The sequence below is a fragment of the Gossypium hirsutum genome, chromosome D12 (genome assembly GCF_007990345.1).
Source record: "Gossypium hirsutum isolate 1008001.06 chromosome D12, Gossypium_hirsutum_v2.1, whole genome shotgun sequence".
NCBI lineage: Eukaryota > Viridiplantae > Streptophyta > Magnoliopsida > Malvales > Malvaceae > Gossypium > Gossypium hirsutum.
Genome location: NC_053448.1, coordinates 8,398,583 through 8,420,295, shown reverse-complemented (window position 1 = coordinate 8,420,295; position 21,713 = coordinate 8,398,583). Strand labels below are relative to the sequence as shown.

Below are 21,713 nucleotides of genomic sequence, written 5' to 3'. Positions count from 1 at the left end.
TCCAAGTTGTAAAACGAATAAATTAGCTTGTTAACAAATTAAACACATTAGAATAAGCAATATAACTGATGTGTGTTTTCTGTACTAACTAAAATTACGACTAAGGCAAGCTCACCTGTCGAACAATAGTGTAGCTACGGGGAGTAGAGATATCGTATCTACAAGGACTAAAATTATTAGTAATTACCGTTATCTTATTATTTAGCCGACAATTTGGAGTGATGAGTGTTTAATCTAAAATTACTAAACTAATTTAACTAAGAACGCAATAAAGAATGAATTAGGAAAATAATCGAAAGATAACTAATGAGAAAGACAATACCCAGAAAACAATCCACCTAGACTCCTTCTATTATTATTAATTTGAATTAAACGATTTATTCACTTGATGACTTGATCCATAGAAATCCCTAAATTATGCTAATATCTCTTTCGAGAGTAAGAACAACTGACTCTAGGTTGATGAATTGAAACCTTTTTCTAATTAAAACCCCTATTGTTGCATTAACTAGATCTATGGATTTGCCTATTAGATTTGACTCTAATCTGGTAGATTTATGTTGTCCTATTTCTAGGATTGCATGCAACTCCACTCAATTATGCTAGATCTACTCTTAAATAGGGACTTTTGCTCTACTGAATTAAGCACATTAAACATAAATTAGTATCCTGAAAATATTAAAACAAGAAATAGAGACACATAATTGAGAACCAGAATCAAGTATTTATCATGTAAAATATAAATTAAATAATAGAATTCGTCGTAGGTTTCATCCTCCCTAGGTATCTAGGGAATTAGTTCATAATCTTGAATAAAAACATCTCAAAGTAAAAAAAAAAACCACAAGAAACAAAGAAACCCATAAAAACTTCAGAAGAAATTAAAAGGTCTTTGATCTTGATAGGAATCCGCTTCAGAAGTGGCTCCAATGGTGTTCTTTGAGTGTTTCCTTCGATCTTATCTGATGGCTCTAATGGTGTTCCTTGAGTGTTTTCTTTGATCTGCTCTGATGGCTCCCCTGTCTCTTCTTCTATTTGATATTTATAGACTTTAGAATGCTCAGAAAGCCTAAAAATTGTGTTTTTCTGCGTATTTGGGAAGTAGGGTGCGAAATCGACACGGGCTGGCACAGGGGCGTGTGTCCAGCCTATGTGTCTCACATGGGCATGTGCCCAGCCTATGTGGCTCACAAAATCTGCCGTTTTTCTTTGATTTTTTCTCTTTTTTCTCTCAAATGCTCACCTTAGTGTAAGAACATGAATTAAAGGGATTAGGAGCATCAAATTCACCAATTTGCATAAATAATCATCTAAAAATGCATGAAGAATGTGATTAAAATATGTTAGTTTTATCATTTATCAAATATCCCGACAGTTTAGCGTTTGCTTGTCCTCAAGCAAAATCATCAACTCATATTAAAATTAATCTTTCTCAACTTGTATTTCTCATCAATAATGTTTCAAAATAATTCGCAAAAGGTTGTGCATTGCCAATTCAACTAAAGGAGCACTAAAGATCCAAACAATCCAAGTCAAAATTTTTAAAGCACGAAAACATATGTATCTCCCGTCATCTATGTAATTACCCTTAATTTAAAATCGACAAGAATTAACATCCTTACTAAAGATTCACCCAAGTACTCAAAGTGTTTAAAGTTCAACAATATGGACTCAAAAGTTGAATAAGAAATGTCATAGGCTTACATGAAGATCAAATCTCCACCACTATAAAATGATATGATATACAAATCAAAAGGTCTTTAAGAGGTTGTAATGAGGCTTAGGTTAAGGGTATGGAGAAAAGTTAGAAAAGTTGATTATAATCGAGATTGAGTTGATAAATTACCAAACTAGAAAAAAAAAACAAATGTTGAATTAAAATCAAGTGCACCAATCAAGAACTATTCAAGAATAAAAACGAGCTTCTTCTCAAAATATGGATTTAACTGTTCAAGCTCAATCAACATAGAGCTAATTAATAATCAATATATATATTTTTAATTTTTTTCGATTTTTGCTTTTCAATTTTTTTATCTGGAACAATCAGAAATAATTCAGCAAATCAAACAGAAGAGCACAGTTAGGAAACTAACCAAATCAAATATCGACAGAAAAGGGAGTTAATAAAATGGAAAAAAGTCACAATGAACAAAAAATGGGTTATGGGTTAATATTAACAGGTTAATCAAGAAACAGTGTGTTAGGCTCAAAGGGGTTCATTAAGGGTTAATTAGAAAGGTAAGCTTTTTATGGGATAAGTGGGTTAAAACCTAAGTGCCTTTATCATCTCAGTATATCAAATCAAAGGTGTGGTCTCGACATGCATAATCGAAGTAAGTTCTAGAATAAAAAATCAAGTTGGCACATTCATAGCCAATAATAGAATGAGCACGAAAAATATATGCTCTAAAGGCTCAAAATCTCACAAAAAATAATGGTTTTGATGTCAAACTTGCAAATCTCAAACTTCAAGATAATACTTCAATTTAGGGAAACAACATAAAATTTTCTATTCTGAAAAATAACTTATCATGCTTGATTCTCTTATGTTTTAAAATTTAAATTAATCAATGCACAAATATCTACAAATTAATCCAAAACACATCAACAAAATCCCAAATCGACAAAAAAATCATTCTAATTGAAGTGTGAGAAATTTATTTAAATACAAGAAATAATTTAGGGATTTTCTAATAATTATAGGAATAACCTCCCCACACTTAAGATGTACATTGTCCTCAATGTACAAATAGATATAAAATTAGAATAAGCAGAATATCATAAGAGAGGGAGAAAACTGAAACTGCCTTAAATATGGATGAAATTGCCAGAATAGTGAAAACAGGAATTGTAGGCAATTGAAAGTGAAGTGCATGACTCTGTGCAAACTAATAAGAAAATAAACACAAATAGTGAAAAAGATTAAGATGTCACAACTCAATTAGAAACAACCATAAAGACTAAAAATATAGTTCAAAAGATAATAAACGAAAGAAGTTTAAGAACATAAAAATAAAATAGCTAAAAATAAAAATAAAAATAAAAATAAAACTAAAACTAAAACTAAAACTAAAAGGAAAATAAATAAACTCAACGATCCTTATCGTCAGAGGCATCGATATCGTGAGTTGCCGGTGCGGAATAGGATATGTGGAGGTGCTGACAGATTTGTTGCAAAGTCGCATCGATACTGTCGTGTAACATCTCAAAATAGAGCCTAAACGGAACAGTGGTTGCGGAACCACGAATTTGAGATAGAAAAGTTTATTATGATTAATTTTTATGATTTATCGATTGATTGAATGCATGTGTTAGAATACCGATAAGAAATTTTAGCGGTTGCTTGTCTGAATTGCATATTAGGGTTTAATTGCAAAAGTGGGTAAATATGAGCTTTAGATGATACATGATTTAATTGAAGTGCATAATCGAAGCAGAGGTCCTTTAATGATGATTAGACCATTAGATTTTCATGGACAAAAATGGGCATGCATAGATAAAAATAACTAAAGTTTTAATGAAGGGCATTTTAGTCATTTGGTAATAAAAAGAATTAAAAGGGAAAAAGATGGCAAAATGTGCTCATCTTCTCCATAGGGCCAAAACTTCAAGGGACACCATAGCTAGGGTTTCTTCACTTTCTCAAGCTCATAGTAAGTCCTTCCAAGCCCCGTTTTTAATGTTTTTTTAACGTTTTTGGAGTCCTCGTAGCTCGATTTAGTTTATTCTACCATTAATTCATGTTAGGGTTCATATTTGGAAAAATACCCATAGGTGAAATGAGTTTATTTTGATGTTTTATGGTATAATATGAAGCCTGAAATTATGTTAAACAACTTTTGCTAGGCAATTTTAAGTGAAAACGAGTAAAACGATATAATCGGTAAAAATACATGATATTCATAAGTAAATGTTAGAGTGGGAATTTGATGTTTCCATAGAAGGGAAAGATGTTTAGCATGTCATAAAACATAAGAATAAGGGATGAAGTTTAGTTTTCGAGCTTTGGGGCTAAAATGTAAATATAAAAAAGTTTAAGGGCAAAATCATAATTTTTCTAAAGTTCTAGTCAAGGACTGTTTTGATGAATGTGAGTATTAAATAAGCTAAATTTGCTATTGTAGATCAAGAAGAACGAAATCCGGAGTTAGACTGGGGAAAGAAAAAGGTTGAGGACTAAGTTGCTAGATTTGATTGTATTTTATACCGATGTAAGTTTACGGTAAATAAATTCAATATTTCAATAATTATTATTAATGTTATTATTTTCTAGAAATTATGTATTTATTTCATGAAATTATTTAATGTTGACTCAAGTATGAGATGATAGAGAATTAGTGTTAAAAAGTCCCGTTGAAACATTAGGAATGTATCAGATACAAATGTAATGACATTAAGGGAATGAGATCCCATGTAAGACCATGTCTGGGACATGGCGTTGGCACTAAGATGAGAGGTCCCCCGTAAGACCATGTTTGGGACATGGCATGGGCCCCGATATGAGAACTCCCTTTTAAGACCATATCTTGGATATGACTTTGGCAGGTTATTATCAGACAGGAGACCCGAGTATCCTTAGTATTCCAAGTGGTTCAACGGGCTAGTAAATGGACTATGTTACATGAAAGTTCAAGTAAAAGTATAATAAATAGATTCAAGTGAGTTATAAGTGTTAAGAATATCTTAGTTATCAGTTGAGAAAGAAATTTCAGCAAGGGAGGAGTAATTTATAATCATGAGTTATTTAAGTAAGCAAGTAAGTAAACAAGTAAGAGAGTAAGTAAAGAAGTAAAGATCAAGATACTTGATGATAATTTATGAGTATAATTATATATGAGAAATGTTTTTATTTATTTGCTTGTAAACTTACTAAGCTTTACACTTACTCCCTTTATTTTCCTTCTTTTTATAGTATCGCCAAGCCAATTCGGGGATCGTAAGGGCGTCAGAAATCGTTTCACAGTATCAACAGATATCTCAGTATTTTATGATTCGAATGATTAAGTTATGGCATGTATAGGAACTTAGTCATTTTGTGTGTGTATCCTTATGATATGGCTAATGAATAGCATGAAAATACTCGATAATGATTAGCTATTGAAATGACTAGTTAAGAACATGTTTTGGTGTTTTGTATGCCTAAATGATAGTTAACACAAAGAAATTATAAAAGAGTAAAAATTTGCAATGGAACAGTTTTTGGACAACAGCATTGATGTGATTTTGAAAAATCACCAAAAATAGTAGAAATGGAATTAGAGAGTGAATGAGATATAGAATTAAAGCTTATCAAGTCTATTTTTACAAGAAAGAAACAGTGTAGGCAAAGAAATTTTATATTATGATACATTTAAATTTTAGTGAGATAGGTTCAGAATGGTTTTTGAAGTCCCCTATTCTGACTTTAGAAAATCATTAAAAATTTTACAGAAAGAATTATGAGTCATAATTAATATGTCTAGATTCCTTAGTGGGTATATTTTCAAAATAAATAAATTAAAAAATTATCCAAATTCTGTAAAATAAGATAGTTGATTTTTAGTGAAGAGGGGTCAGAACTATCGAGTAGTGAAACAGGGGAGATTTTAACGAATAAACTGTACTATTTGGCTAACCCAAAAATTCTAAAAATTTTACAATCAGAAGATATATGAGTTTAGTTTCAGGAAAAATTCATGTATCTAAATTTTGAGTTTTTTAACTCAAGTTATTATTAAATTAGTGACTGTCATGCAGGTACACAATTTTATTGTGAATAGTGGAATAAATTATTTTGATTTGTTTAAGAATTCGAAAAATTTTTAATGTTCCTGGTTTGGACCCGAACTATTTTTGTTGCATATTTTAGGGTCTCGAGGGTTTTTTAGGGACATATTGATTGAACGTGAGCGAATTAATTTTTAAAAACAAATTTTTATGCTCCAATCTAGTAAGTTAAGTTAGATAACGCCTCATGCTCGACTCCAGCAACGGTATCGGGTAGGGGGTATTACATGTCGAACATCTGAAAGTAGTGCTGCTCGAAGCGAGTGAACCACTTAGAGAGGTTCTCTAAGGTAGCAGCTGAAGTAGTACAGTGACTCAAAGGTGGTTTCTCGTGGTGGACAGGGAAATCATTAGAAAAGTCCTTATTCTCATCCTGAGGATCAGAATGAGATAGTCGGTATTGAGGAGGATCTACTCCACGCAGTCGCTCGATCATCCTCATATGGATCATGCTCAATAATCCCTGTAGGGACATCTGTCCTACTAGTGTAAGTGAGGAGGACTACTCCGGTGTGTCGAGGAGACTGAAGTGTCGTGTGAGTCGAGTCACATAAGAGCCTAAACAAATAGGACCCTTCCTACTGCGCTCTGTTTGATGGCAAATAGCGAGGGCAATGAAATAGGCGAGATCAAAGGTGCGCCTCGTGGCCATGCTCCACAAAAAATATGTATCGATTGTACCGACGACTCTGGTGCTCTCTCTCTTACCGGTCAATGTATGAGCCAAGATGGCATGAATGTAGCGTAAGGCCAGAGGAAAAAAAGTCGCCTTTGAACGACTCGGGTCATAAGACTTTGTAATTGACGTGAGGTCTACTCAGTAAAGAGATGATGAGTAGTAGATGTGCCAGTATAATCGGAGAAGCCCCTCTGCACTCATGAATTTTCTCAGTGTAAAGTCCTAATGCAACTCCGAACTCTGGGGCATTCATATGTGGCGCCGTACCACTGAGTCAAAAAGTAATGGTGCCCAGGTCATCATGGGTCATCATCACCTGCTGTAGGAGAAATTTTGAACAAAACCCTAAGGTCAGCTCTGAGTATTTGGGCTCGATGATAGAAAAGAACCGGTCCTAAAGAGGTGTAACAATGATGGTGTGGACATGATCAGCTAACTGGACCTGCTCTAAAGCTGCCCAATTAATCCATTAGCCTAATCCAAATGGCCTCAGTTGAAGATGCTGATATGAGTCCTTCTAGAGACCCTATGGAAATTGGAGATAGGAATGGCGTGCATAGGCGAAAGCGCCCAAGGAGGAGGTTGCGCCCGGAGTCCTCCATTTTTTCGAAGCAGGGATGGCGACCTTAGACTTTCTTTGTGTGTTTGTCAATATGAATCTGCAATAATATTCGAAACACAACAATAATCATAAACTCAATACGCAGTCTTATCAAAACACAACGAACACCAAACCAAAATGAACAAAGAGTCTCACTGAAATACGAAAAACATAATAAATAAATAAAAAAGATAATACGAATGAGGATGAAAATGAATAACATAATAATAATAGCACAAAAATAAAATTTAAAATGCAAAATAATATGAAAAAGACAAACATATAATCATTCAAAACAACTAACCCTAATGAATGAGTAGAAAATAAAATTAAAAACAAGTACCGAATGACATTGATACTAATAGTGATATGAACAAAAATGAAATAGAGAAAATGAAACAATGGTATATATGAAAAAAAAACTAATATGAATACAATGAAAAATACTATGAAATAAAAGAATAAAAATAAATAATAAAAAAATAATTATCAAAACAATAACTCAAAACATAATAATAAACTAATGATAAAAAATAGTTAAATAAGAGGGGGAAAGTGCAAACAGTGGGGAACCGACAATGGTTAGGGGCGATGGTCGGAGTGAGTGCGGTAGTTGTGGGGATGTTGTTGTTCAGTTGGCCGACGAGGGGGTGGTTCTAAGGTAGGGTTTTGTTTCGGGTTGGGGTTGTGAGGGTTCATTGTTGATGGAGTCAAGATAAAGGGGGAGGAGGTGCGTAGTGGCTGGAGGTTTGGTTGGGGTTGTGAGGGTGAAGAGTGGGATGCGACGCGAAGCAGGAATGGGGGTTTGGCCAATCGGTGAGGGAAAGGGAGAGGGGTAAACGAGAAAGGAAAAGAAAGAATAAGGGGAAAGGGAAAGAGGAAAGAGAAAGGGAGAGCGTGGTGGCGATGGAGTGGAGAAGCGACGACTGTGGCCAGAAAGGAGGGGATGATTTAGGCGAGCGACGGCTAGGTTGGGGATATTTGGGGAAGAGGACAAAACAAAATAAAAGAAAGGGGGCTAGGGTTTAAATGGGTGACACGGTCGTTTTAGAGCCCGTGTTGGGCCACACGGTTGTGTCACACGCCAGTGTGGATCATTCTCAACCTGTGTGCAATTAAAAATGCCAACCCAGTCTTCAAATGGCCTCAGACACGTGTTGGGCCACACGGTCGTGTGACACACCCGTGTGGATCCTTCTTAGCTCGTGTGTAATTAAAAATGCCATTACACTCGGCCATGTGCCAGGCTGTGTGTAATCTTCACTTCTCTCATATCCGTGTGAGAGGCCATGTGAGACACACTGTCTCACACACGCCCGTGTGTCGAGCATACGGCCGTGTCTCGTACATGGCTGTGTCTAATGCCCCAGTAACTCTCTGACTTGAATTAAAATTGAAAAAATTAACTCTAAGACTCACATGACCTAGGACACGCCGGTGTGTCCAGGCCGTGTGGACCATTTTAGGACTTATAACCTTGTGAACCATTTTAGGCCTTGTAACCTTCGAAAATTTGGAAAAAATAAGTCCCAGGACTCACACAGCTAATGACATGCCTGTGTGTCTAGGCCGTGTGTGTCACACAGCCATGTCGCTAGGCCGTGTAACTCACTATCGAATGCCCTATTATGCACCGGCCTTGGACACGCCCATGTGTCCAGTCGTGTGGTTCAATTTTTTTTTTAAATTGAACATTAATTTAATTAATTTGAAAATACATGAAATAAAGTTAAAAGAATTAGCAAAATGTCAAATACTCGAGTTGCCTCCTTAGAAGTGCTGATTTAGAGTTTAAGTTGGACTTACCTCGTATACGCACGATCACGATGGTTCACAGGTTCGAAGCTCATTTTTCTCATTATTAATTCTATTACCAAAACAAGGTTTGAGTTGAGTATTGTTTACCTTAAATATGCCGAATTCAGAATGAGTTATGTCGATTGTTCCGTATGGAAAGATGTTTTGTACCGTGAACGGGTTTGATCCATTTGATTAGAGCTTCAAAGGGGAGATTCGTGGGTCTATTTTGTCCAGTAGTAATTTGTCCCCAACCTTAAGTTGGTTCGTTCCATTCACTTGCTCATCGTGGCATCATTTTGGCTCTTCATCGTGCTTTTCGGTTTCTTTTTGACATGTGTTCGCCATTCATATAGTTCAACGAGGTGTAGCATTAACTCTTCGTATATTGTTCAGTTTCTGTTGGCTTGATTGTAACATGGGTCCAACATGTTTTCTCGTGGGATTTCCTGCAAAGAAGGTTAAGCCACATGGTTACTCACGTTAACATAATATTTAAAATCATCTCGATCACTAGATGTTCTCATAGAATCACGTGCTTGAAAAGTACTCGTTTTGTCACCTACACGAAGTACGAGTTCACCTGTACCAACATCTATTATAGTCCTAGCAGTTGCTAAAAAAGGTCACCCTAAAATTAAAGGTACCTCACTACCCTCATCTAGGTCCAACAAAACAAAGTCAACAGGGAATATGAATTTATCGATTTTAACAAGCACATCCTCAATAGCACCCGTAGGATAGCTAATGGTTCTATCCGCTAATTGAATACTTATCCTAGTTTGTTTGGGTTTCCCAAGACCTAGTTATTTAAACATTTTATAGGGTATGACATTAATACTAGCCCCTAAATTAGCCAAAGCATTATCAACATTTAAACTACCAATTAAAGAAGGAATAGTAAAACTCCCTAGATCTTTTAGTTTGTTGGGTAGATTATTCTGAAGAATGGCCAAGCAAACTACATTGAGCTCTATAGTCGACGAACCGTCTAACTTCTGTTTGTTTGCCAACAACTCCGTTAAAAGTTTGACATAATTGGGCATCTATGAAAGAGCTTAAACAAACGGTAAGTTAATATGTAATTTCATTAAGAGTGTCGGAAATTTACCAAATTGTTCGTTCGTGTGGTCTCTCTTCGTCGCGTTAGGATATGACACTCGAGGTTTATATTCTTTGGCAACTGGTTTTTGCTCTTTCTGGCTTACCTCAACCTTATCGTTATTTACCATAATTTCTTGCCTTGGTTCTTGATTAAATTCAACTAACCCTTCTTCATCTCGAACAGTAATTGCATGAAACAGCTCCATTGGGTTAGTTTCGGTATTGATAGGTAAACTACCTTGTGGTATTTCCAAGATTAATTTAGCAAGTTGACCGATTTGATTTTCGAGCCCTAGAATCGATGTTTGTTGATTCTTCAGTGCTGCCTTAGTGTTTTGGAAACGAGTTTCTGACACTAAGATAAACTTTGTCAACATCTCTTTAAGGTTCGGCTTCTTCTCTTGCTAATAAGGTGGTTGTTAGAAGCCCGGAGGGGGTTGTGCTCTCTGATTTCCTTGACCACCCCAAGAGAAATTGGGATGGTTCCTCCAACCTGCATTATAGTTATTACTATAAGGGTTATTTTGAGGACTAGAATTATTACCCATATGATTGATTTGCTCGTTCTCTGTGCTAGGAGTGAATTGTAAACATTCTAGATTATTCATTTCGCTTAAATTTGTATCGCATTGCATCACTGAATGTACCTGTTTTGGTAACATGATGACCGCATCTAGATTAAAGACACCGACGACTATCATCTACTTTGTCCTCATGACTTGCCACTAATAATTATTTAGTGCCATCTCCTCTATAAACTCATAAGCCGCTTCGGGTATTTTATTTTTCAGTGTACAACCCACTGCTACATTGATTAACTGCCTAGTTGAGGGATTCAAACCGTTGTAGAAGGTTTGAACTTACAACCAAAAAGGTAACCCATGATGAGGGCACCTTCTCAATAAGTCCTTATACCTCTCCCATGCATCATATACAGTCTCTAAATCGATCTGCACGAAGGAGGACATATCATTCCTCAACTTGGTTGTCTTACCTGGTGGGAAGTGCTTCAAAAGGAACTTCTTGGTCATTTGAGCCCATGTAGTGATGGAACCTAGTGGTAAAGAATTTAACCACTATTTAGCTTTGTTCCTCAACGAGAAAGGGAATAACTGTAAGCGAATGACATCATCAGTGGTGCCATTAATCTTGAAAGTATTACAGATTTCCAAAAAATTGGCCAAATGAGTATTTGGATCTTCTTCTTGCAAGCCATCGAACTGAAAAATTTGTTGTATCATCTGAATTGTGTTCGGCTTTAGTTCTAAATTATTTGCAGCAATGGTGGGTCGCACAATACTTGATTCAGCCCTAGTTAGAGTGAGATTAGTATAATCATACATAGTACAAGGAATAGGAGCTGCTGTAGCTACAGGAGGTAGCTGAATATTCTGATTATCGTCCATCTCCTCAGTAATAATAATGTCCTTTTGTTCGTCTACTAAATTCTGTCGACTCTACCTTTCTTCTCTACGGTTTTTACGAGTTGTAATTTAAATTTCACTATCGAAAAGTAATGGTCCCGACAGGTTTCTTCTAGTCATAAACCAAAAGAACTTGCCAGAAACAAATAAAAGAAAAATTAGAATGTAAAAATTAAACTAAAAAATATAATAAAATAAAAATGGCTAAATTAATAAAAATAAAGTGTTCCTAATATTTCAATCCCCGGCAACGGCGGCAAAAACTTGATGTGTGTTTTCTATACTATCTAAATTACGACTAAGGCAAGCGCACCTATCGAACAATAGTATAGCTACGGTGAGTAGAGATATCAAATTCATGAGGACTAAAATTATTTGTAATTACTGTTTTCTTATTATTTAGCCGACAATTTGGAGTGATGAGTTTTTAATCTAAAATTACTAAACTAATTTAACTAAGAACGCAACAGAGGATGAATTAGGAAAATAATCGAAAGATAACCAATGAGAGAGAGAATACCAGAAAAGAATCCACCTAGACTCCTTCTACTATTATTAATTTGAATTAAACGATTTATTCACTTGATGACTTGATCCGTAAAAATCCCTAAATTATGCTAGTATCTCTTTCGAGAGTAAGAACAACTGAATCTAGGTTGATTAAATGAAACCTTTTTCTAATTAAAACCCTTATTGTCGCATTTACTCGATCTATGGATTCCCCTATTAGATTTGACTCTAATCCGGTAGATTGATGTCGTCCTATTTCTAGGATTGCATGCAACTCCACTCAATTATGCTAGATCTTGTAACACCCCTTACCTGTGTTCGACACTAGAATAGGGTACGAGATATTACCAGAACATAAACACATGCAATCGTACAAAACCAAGACTTATATATATATTAAAATTAAAACTTTTCGGCCAAGTCATGCAAGCTTGCACATCCACGAAATGCATCATCCTGAACATATAACTTGATCAATATTAGCCAACATCAATGGCTTTATACAAAATAAATTAACAAATAGCATAGACCAACATTTTAGGCCAAATCATTTATGACATGTAACAAAATAACCAAGCCTTCTATACATGCCATAATGCAAAATATTGATTTCAAAATACCAAAAGAGTGTTGATAGTGTGGATGGATCTCTGACGATCTCCGTACCCCGAGCTAGCTTAGTGACACTAGAAGACAAGGAAAAGAAAGGGGGTAAGCATGTAGCTTAAAAAGATAATATGTAAATAACAAACAATTTATTAATATAGTTTTATCAATCTTCAGAATATGTTCTCAAAATAATACAATCATAAAAGCACATAGCTCCAATATTTACTCAAGTTCGTATCTAGCTATCTACTCGCATCATAGTCACTAAATTATTTATATATTGAGTTTTAGAACTCCAAATTTAGTTCTAAAAATTTTCCCTGAAACTAGACTCACATCTATTCTTACCATAAAATTTTCATAATTTTTGGTGTAGCCAATAAGTATATTTTATTCTTTAAAGTTTCACCTATTCTGCTATCTGATAGTTTCGACCTTTATGTACTAAAAATTAATTATCTTATCGTACAGAATTTGGATGATGTTCTTGTTTGTTTATATTAAAAATAGACTCATTCAGGATTTTAAACATATAAATTATAACCGATAATTATTTTTTTACAATTTTTAATAATTTTCCAAAGTCAGGACAGGGGATTCTGAAATCATTCTGAGCTTGTCTCACTAAAATTCAAATATCTCATAATATAAAATTCTTTTGCTTACTCTGTTTCTTTTATGTGAAATTAGACTCAATAAGATTTAATTTAATATCTCATTAAACTTCTAATTCAATTTCAACAATGTTTGGTGATTTTTTAAAATCACACAACTGCTGCTGTCCAAAACTATTTTATTTCAAATTTCACTCTTTCATGAAACATCATAACAATATGCTCAACATTCAATAACATAATTCAACTTGCATGCATGATTCACGAATTTACCACTTCACTTACTCCTTTGCAACATTACCACATTTTGATCACATACCAAACACATTGCTCATGAGTAGACACATACGTATACCTGTACTTATCACCACATAGTCACACATAATTTCACTTAATCGATTCTCCCGATGAACACTTCGGAATAGCACCACCCTTATGATCAATGCTATCCGGTACACATAGTAGCCTACACTTAGTACTACACATGTGACCAATACCATCCGGTACACATAGTAGCCTGCACATAGTACTACATACGTAACCAAAGCTATCCGGTACACATAGTAGCTTGCACTTAGTACTACACATGTGACCATAACTATCTTATACTCATAGTAGCCTACACATAGTACTACACATGAGTTCTCATGACATCCTTCGTATCCTTTTCTATTCCGAAAGTTCAACCGGGAAATTTCTCACTTATTCTCATTTTGTCAATTTCATCCATAGTCAATCTCAATTCATAATTTACATCAAATAATCATTAAATATACAACCACATCTCATGTAATATAACAAAATATTATAACATAAGTAAAAACGATATATTATTTACATACAAACTTACCTCGGTGCAAGATATGACGAATTTGCAATTTAGTCCACAACATTTTCTTTTTCCCGATCAAGGTCAATTCCTCGTCTTTCTTAATAATCAAGCTTGAAAGTGGCAAAATCCCTAGCTATGGAGAGCTTGAAAATTTCGGCTATGGTTGAAGAAAGATGAGCAAATTTTGGCTTTATTTTCCCTTTTTAATTCATTTAATTACCCGATTACCAAAATGCCCTTCATTTAAAACTATGGTATTTTATCCTTCCCTGGGTATTTTGTCCAAACTAAGTATAATGGTCTAATTACTATCTAAGGACCACCACTTTAAAAACCCATTACAAACCCTTTATGAACTAGAACACACATTTTTCACCTATTGTAATTTAGTCCTAATCATCAAATTGGACACCCAACCGGTAGAATTTCATAGCAAAAATTTCACACAGTCATTCAATCATACAGTAAATATTAAAACTTAATCACAATAAAATTTTCTACTTTGAATTTGTGGTTTCGAAACCACTATTCTATTTAGGCCCTAAATCGGGCTGTTACAGATCTAATCTTAAACATGGGCTTTTGGTCCATTGGACTAGGCACATTAAACATGAATTAATATCTTGGAAATATTAAAACAAGAAATAAGCACACATAATTGACAAGAAAAATCAAGTATTTATCATGTAAAACAAAAATTAAATAATAGAATTCGTCATAGGTTTCATCCTCCCTAGGTATCTAGGGAATTAGTTCATAATCCTTAATAAGAACAGCTCAGAGTCAGAAAAACCAAAAGAAACAAAGAAACTCATAAAAGCTTCAGAAGAAATTAAAGGAGGTCTTCGATCTTGTTAGGAATCTGCTTCAGAAGTGGCTCCAATGGTGTTCCTTGAATATTTTCTTCAATCTTCTGTGATGGCTCCCCTATCTCTTATTCTATTTGATATTTATAAACTTTAGAATGTTTAGAAAGCCTAAAAGTTGTGTTTTTTTGCATATTTGGGATGCAGGGTGCGAAATCAATATGGGCTGGCACATGGGCATGTGTCCTACTTGTGTGCCTCACATGGGCGTGTACCCAGCCCATGTGGCTCACAAAATTTGCTATTTTCTCTGATTTTTGCTCTTTTTGCTCCTAAATGCTCACCTAAGTGTAAGAACATGAATTAAAGGGATTAGGAGCATCAAATTCACCAATTTTCATAAATAATCATCCAATAACATTTCAAGTTCCTTACATTAAAAATTTGCAAACTAGTTTTTTGTGTACATTGCTAGGTCTTGCTTGAGTGTTCTCTCTCTTAGTCTAATTGCAACATGCTTATTTGGTTGTTGTTTGGGAGGTTGAGAGGTAGTCACCTAAGCCTTGGCTACTGCCTTATTGCTAGTGCCTAAGAGGCTATTACCTTTTTGACCTAGTTGTAGGTGCAACTTGTTGCTGGTGCCTCGATGCTGCTCTCCTTGTTATAATGATACTACATTGGTTGCCATTGCAGGAGAAGGTTAGGATGTAACTTGAGATGGATAATACCTTAGTTCTTCTTCATTTTGCGGTTCTAAAAAAAAAGGAATGTCATTCCTAAACCATTAAACAAAATACAAAAGCAAACTTTTTTACCTCAACTATTAACTACTATGTGCAAGATTGGTCAATTATTGAATCATCTTGAATTGTTTTTGGTTGCACGTAGTGAAGTTAATTACATATTAGTACATGGAAATAATTGTAAGTTTTTTTAAATAAAATGACTAGCACAAAACTTACCCTAATTTGATTTTTTGAAGACAAGTTCTGCTATTGTGTCTAACTTACCCACGTTCTTCGCTTCTTATATTCACCCTTCTCTTTGACAACTTACTTTTATTATATTTTTCACCTTATGCTATTTTTCCTTTACTCTTTATTGTTCCAAAGAGTTTCATTTTCAATAGAGGATTCATAATCCCCATTTTTGAATCCTTTCAGAACCAATCACTAAGAATAGAGGGAAATGTAGAGTTGTATTAGAAACATTATATATATTTTTGTAAGCTTCAACTATATAACCTATAATATCTCATACTCATACAATATCGCACACAACATGTGGGTATGGGATCCTTTTTTGATCTCAATATCTGTTGGTGCACGTGTAACACCCTACATTCGATCCAAACAAAGATCGAATATAGGAAGACACATTGGTTGCAAAAACAACTGAAACAACGAATCAATGTTCAATAATTTCATATAAAACATGTTCAAATAGCACTTATAGAGATAAGAGATATTAATAAAGAACCTTGGGTGTAAATCAATCATAAATAGGCCTTGGAACGATATTTGGGGCCCAAAATACACAAAGTGAGAGCTAGGCATTGATACCTAGAATCTAGGTATCTAGGTATCCATGCATATGTCAAAGTTTAGAGCCCATGTTCATAATAATATTGATAACCAGAGCACCCCAAGGTGACACACTTGGTCAAATGAATCTCTAGTCTAACAATTCCTGCAACTAAGCCTTTAATACTTTCAATCCCGTTGGAGTCATTCCATACGGTGTTATAGAGATCGGAGCAGTTCCTGATGCTACTTCAATAACAAATTCAAATTCTTTCTCAGGCGGTAAATCTGGCAATTCTATAGGAAACAGATTAGTGAATTCTTTAATAGTCGGAACTTGTTCTATATTTGGTCCTGATACTCTAGTATTTAAAATGTAGGCTAGATATGCTTCCTAATATTTTCTAATAAGCTCTTGAGCAGATATTGCTGTTATAATATTAGTAGAAAAATTAGATCTGTTTGCCTCAACATTTATCAATTCACTATACTGACATCTTAGCAATATTCTTTTCTGTCTACAGTTGACTACAACATCTCGCTGAGTTAACCAGTCCATACTAAGAAAAATATCAAATTCGTTAAATGACAACAACATCAAATTAGCTAGAAACTCATGGTCCCAGATTTTCTGTGGACAATCTTTACATATTTTATTGACAATGACACACATACCTAATGGGTTTGTTACTGTAACATCAAATTCTGTCAATTCTACTGGCATATTTCTTTCAGTTACTAATGTTGTGCATATGTAAGAATGCATTGATCCAGGATCAATCAAAGCATGTATAGTAACATCAAAAAGAGAGAATATACCAACAATGACATCAGGAGCAATAGCCTCATATTTAGCCTGTATAGCGTAAGCTTTGGCAGGTGCACGAGCTTCCGACCTCATTGTCATATCTCTGGTTCCCCCTCGACTGGCTCCAACATTACCGTCAGTTCCTGGTTTTGTAACTTGATCTGAAACAGTTTCAAATTTGTTCGAGCAATCTTTTAGGAAATAATTAATAGAACCACATCTGAAATAGACTCACTTTCTCAATCTACATCCTTCAAAATGGTTTTTTTCTAATACTGATTCGAGATTTACTTCAAGATTTTGAGTAAAATTTTCGAAGCTCTAAACACTAAGCTTAATTTCAGTACAAGATTTCATCTGTAGGCATATGGGTAATCAGAGTGGTAATACGGGTTCTGGATGTAACACTCATAACCTGAATTTGTCACTGGAACAAGGTTACAGAGCATTACCAAAATTTACAGAACAAGTAACAGACCTTTCATATCATTCAGTATTCATTTTGGAAATCCATAAAAATCAATCATATTATCCTTTACGTGAGCTCTCGAGGCCCATATTACACATTAGAAATAAGTCAGGACTAAACCGGATACTCAGAGAATTTTTCGCAAAATATCAAAATTTTTCCAAAATGTAGGGGACACACGCCTGTGTGGTCACGCCGTGTGGCTCACACGGCCAAGTGACACACCCGTGTCTCAGGCCATGTGGGCATTCGAAATAGGAGCACACAGCCGTGTCCCAGCCCATGTCCAAATTTGGAAGCTCACTGACTTGGGTTACACGGCCAAGCCACATGCCCGTGTGCTAGGTCGTGTGAGTATACTGACTTGCATTAAATAGGTGTAGAGGTCACACGGCCAAGCCACACGCCCGTGTGCTAGGCTGTTTGAAAAATTCTGAGTATTCTGTTTTGCAATTTAAATGATGCAGGGGACACACGGCCAAAACACACGCCCATGTGCTAGGCCGTGTGTCACACACGGCTGAGACACACGCCCGTGTGGACAGAAACAGTCCATTTTCAAACCACATTTCTCACCCTTTTTAGCTTCAACTTAAACACATCAAATAACACATTTATAAGCCATAATCAAGCAACCAAAACAAACTGAATACATCTCTTAAACATATCATATTACTTCATATATCCAAGTATCCAATCTTACTAAATTGATCAATAATATATAAAATTATTTGTACTAACTATACCAAATCAAACCATGCCTATTAGTTAACTATCATTTAATCATACCAAAACACATATCAATTACACGTCATACCAATGGCTAGTTCCAACCATACATTTACATGCCATCATTGGCCAAATTTAACTTATACATGCCATTATAACGAAAATAAAGTTTCTATATATATACCGAAATGAGTCAATGGATAGTGTGAGTATCTCTACGAAGCTTCCAACCCAACGAGCTTTCAAATTATTATAAAACAGAGGAAATAAAACAGAGTAAGCTTTAAAGCTTAATAAGTTCGTATAACATTGAATTGAATTTACCCATTAATTCAAATTTAAGGTAAGCAAATAAACATGCTCAAACTGATTTGGCCAATTGCCTAAACACATATCCTCACCAAACATGTTAGTCGTGTAATTCACATGAATATCAAGAAACATGTATGAGCTAATTAATATTCAATTTCCATATACATATACTTTTCACATCAAGTGTCCATGAAATATGTATACATCATAGCCTTGTATTACAAATATATATTCGTAACAATTCGTCTCAATTTCATAATATCTCATGTCAGAACTTTGCTTGTTGAATAATTTAAAATATCGATGGATACACGGGTAGTGCACACAAAGTGTACATATCTGTAATCCATTAATTTATATTCGGGAATGCTCATACGAGCATGTAAACAGGAACCTCTCTCTCTCGAGCCATATAACGGGAATCTCATGTGAGCCATGTAACAGGAAGCTCATAAAGGCTATAATCGGGAAGTTCAAGCGAACCAATATTGGGAAGCTCCGGGGAGCCATTAATTGCGAAGCTCATGAAAGAGCCATATATCGGGATGCTCATAAGAGCTGTGGAGTGTCCACAACACATGCAGGATCACAACTAATTAGGATACTCCGAAGAGCTATTAATGGGAAGCTCGAAAGAACCAGTGACGATTTATTTGAAATGGTTATTTGAAATGGTTATGGGATCATTATCATTCATATTCGGATGAGCCAGTGACGATTTTAGTTCATGAGGTAAATTTCAGAATAAACAGGTACTGCTAGGTAAAAATTTTGAGGATGAAATTTCCTAAAGGGGGAGACTTGTAACAACCCATTTTCTAGTGGGGTCAGAAACAGTGGTTTCGGGACCACAAATCTGACGAGCAAGTTCGTATAATTAGTATTTAAATTATACGAGTTAATAATAATTTTGATATTGAATTTTGATTTGATGAATTGAACTAGTTGAATTAAAAGTTAGTATAAGTGGTTCGGTTCAAAAGTCAAATAGTTATTGAAAACGAGGTATTAGGACCTTGTTTCTGTAATTTAGGGTCGTAAATATTTTTAAATCTTTACTGAGTCATATTATAGGTGAATTGAAGTTTGGTTTGGTAATTTTGACGATTGATTTCTAAATTTAGGAAAAAGGACTAAATTGTAAAAGAGGAAAAAGTTAATTACTCTAGATTAAAATTAGTAAATGGACCAAGATGGTAATTAAACCATGGTAAAAAATCCAAGCAGTGGTGACATGATTAAATCCACTAACTTTTGGGCTATTTGCTCATTTAGTCCTAATTAGTTTAGGATTAAATTGTAATTAAGTTTATTTAGCTGGAATTTAATTTAATTGAAGGACGAATAGTACAATTAAACCCTCCTTAAGTGGTAAATAAAACATATAGAGTTATAGTGGACACATTTGGACAAGATTAAATTAATTATTTAGTTATGGCTAAGGGTGAATTTGTAAATATCAAATTATAAGTTAAATAAAAACATAAAATAAAAGAATTAAAACCTATCATCTTCAAATTTCTTTCTAGGAAACCCGAATAGACATGGTTAGGGTTGGGAGACCTTCGGCCAAGCTTTGATTTCATGATAGGTAAGTGAAATCTCACTCGATTTTAGTAATTTTATGTTTTTGAGTTCGTATTAACTTAACCTAGCTAACCCGGAGTCTAATTTGTAAAACTGTCAAATGTTTTGAATTATTAAATTAATGATTTTAGTGTATTGTTGAAGTTCTATGAAAGATTATTGAGCTTGGTTGCTAGATAGGACTATTTTGTAAAGTAATTTTTGGTAATTTTAATGTTTAAGGACTAAATCGTTAAAGTGATAAAAGTGCAAGGACTTGATGTGAAACAACAACATGTATGGGCTGTAGAGATATAGTGAATAATTCAGATTAAATGAATTTTAAATAAAAATGGTTAAATTGCATGTTTTGGGCTTAGAGACTAAATTGCATAAAAGTAAAATGTTGGGGAATATTTTATAAAAATGTGAAAAAGGAATTAATTGCATAAAATGAATTAATATTTCTGTTAAAATTAGTGAATTAAATGAAATTATTATTTTAAATCCTGAACGAGTGGAAAATCGAAGAAAAGAGAAAATTACCAGATAGCCCTTAGACTTTGTCGTTGCTGCAATTTAGCCTGGTAAGTTCGTTCTGTTTAAATTTAGTACATTTTTAAATGCATTATATGCTTTAATTGTATAATGTTTGAATTATATTGATGTGTGTAATTGAAAATGAAAATAATGAATTGACACAATGTCGATCACTGATTGAGCTATTCTAGATCGTTATTGCAAATCAGTCTTGTAAGTTTGTTCGGTTTAATTCTAATGCATTTAAATTTACATTGAAGGAATTAAATTGTTTTGGATTGAGCATTATAATGATGTTATGTATATGAGTAATGAAGTAATGGATTGTTATAGCATTGAGCACTAATGAGATATTCTGAACCGATGAATGTTTGGTTGGTGAACTAATGTCCGTATATGGACTATGAGATAGTGAATTGTTCGTATATTGATTTGTGTTGGAATACTTTGAATTGATGAACGTAGGATAGAATACGATTGGCATGCCAATAGGTTATGTTGCGCGCGGTACGGGGTTGATGGGGATAGTAGAGATGATTACAGTAGATTCACTGTTCACTGGATATGTCTAGGTCCTGCATTTGTTTTGGACTAACGATATATATTATAGTGTTTTTTGGCATTCTGGATCAATTATCTCATACGAGCATTTGGTGTGCTAGATGGATTAGGTTATACGAGTATTTAGTGTGTTGGATGGATTAGCTCATACGAGTATCTGGTGTGCTAAATGGTTAATCGTGTACTCGTATCCCCTTATCATTCATTAGGTATGTTTTATTGATCTCTGAAAATTTATTGAAATGTGGAAACTAATTTGTATTATTGTACTGAGCATTCTCACCTGTTGTGAGTTGTGGTTGAAAGAAATTTTGATAATAACCTCGTTCATAGGAACTCTATTAAGAACCTTATCACTAGGAACTCTGTTCAGGACTTTATTATCGAAAACATTGTTTATAAATTTTATTAATTGAATTATTATGCATAATATAGTAAGTTTTACCGTTCAATCGATGAACTT

The 21,713-nt window shown here is 34.4% G+C and overlaps 1 non-coding gene across 1 annotated transcript; it reads left to right on the top strand.

The window, feature by feature from the left end:
• The first annotated feature begins 10,823 nt into the window (after positions 1 to 10,823).
• LOC121224736 (small nucleolar RNA R71) lies at positions 10,824 to 10,930 on the top strand. The gene has a single exon (XR_005922481.1). It is a non-coding gene; the product is annotated as a small nucleolar RNA R71 (small nucleolar RNA).
• The last annotated feature ends 10,783 nt before the right edge of the window (positions 10,931 to 21,713 follow it).